We start from the raw sequence: 854 nt of genomic DNA, 5'->3' as shown, positions 1-854 counted from the left end.
TTACAGCATCAATAATGTCGACCCTAAAGTGTCTGACAAGAGTTACATGTTCTCATTATATATGTGTGTATATCTACTAAAATATATAATCATATATGATTTAAATATTGTCTACATATCTGGTTGAAAGATTATTGACCTGAAACATTAACTCTGTTTCTCTCTCCACAGATGCTTCCAGACCTGAGGAGTATTTCCAGCATTTTCTGTTTTTATTTCAGATTTCCAGCTTCCGTAGTTTTTTTTATGTTTCCATTTACCTGCTTGGTATACCTAGTATCCATATAGATAAGAAAGACTTGTACTAATATAGAGCCTTTCACTACCTCAGAACAATCCAAAGCCTTTTATACCGCCAGTTAAGTGTTTTTGGAGTGTAGGATATATGTTAATAGACAGGTTTCATACATTTATCTTAAACATATATTATAACATTTCCAAGCTCCTATTGCTAATATACAACCTTGTTCATTGGCAGTAAAGATAAGGTAGTGGTTCACATCCTTAACTATTCTGTCCTTTTCGGACAAACACGCAGTAAGTGGATTCCAGCTGCAAGTTTGTCAACTGTCCCTGTGATTTATCCTTTCCGATGTTACAGAAATTTGTGGGTTGATACACGGATCTCCCCTGCGTGAAATGGGTCCTGACTTTGTGTGTTTTCCTGTTTTATTCTCACAGTCGTATAGCAGCCGCAGTTTGGAAAACCATTCAACTCGTGGGCGACGGGCGGGGCTCAACCTGTTGCACATCTGGCGACCAGGAAGTTGTGCGGACCTGTCATGAAGCTGGCTTGTTGGAATGAGGATCTTCTCACTCTGGGACCAGCCCCGAGTCAGCTCCACTCCCAGACT

The 854-nt window shown here is 39.8% G+C and overlaps 1 protein-coding gene across 9 annotated transcripts in view; it reads left to right on the top strand.

Annotated features, from left to right (window-relative positions):
• Positions 1-834: 834 nt before the first annotated feature.
• Positions 835-854, top strand: part of LOC121290681 (adhesion G-protein coupled receptor G2-like) — a 188,868-nt gene continuing 188,848 nt past the window's right edge. For all 9 annotated transcript variants that reach the window (XR_005945862.1, XM_041211461.1, XM_041211460.1 and 6 more), the window contains exon 1: positions 835-854. This exon is cut by the window's right edge and continues 458 nt beyond it. The gene's annotated coding sequence lies outside the window, so the exon portion shown is untranslated.

This window comes from Carcharodon carcharias, chromosome 18, assembly GCF_017639515.1.
Source record: "Carcharodon carcharias isolate sCarCar2 chromosome 18, sCarCar2.pri, whole genome shotgun sequence".
NCBI lineage: Eukaryota > Metazoa > Chordata > Chondrichthyes > Lamniformes > Lamnidae > Carcharodon > Carcharodon carcharias.
This window is presented reverse-complemented; position numbering and strand designations above follow the sequence as displayed.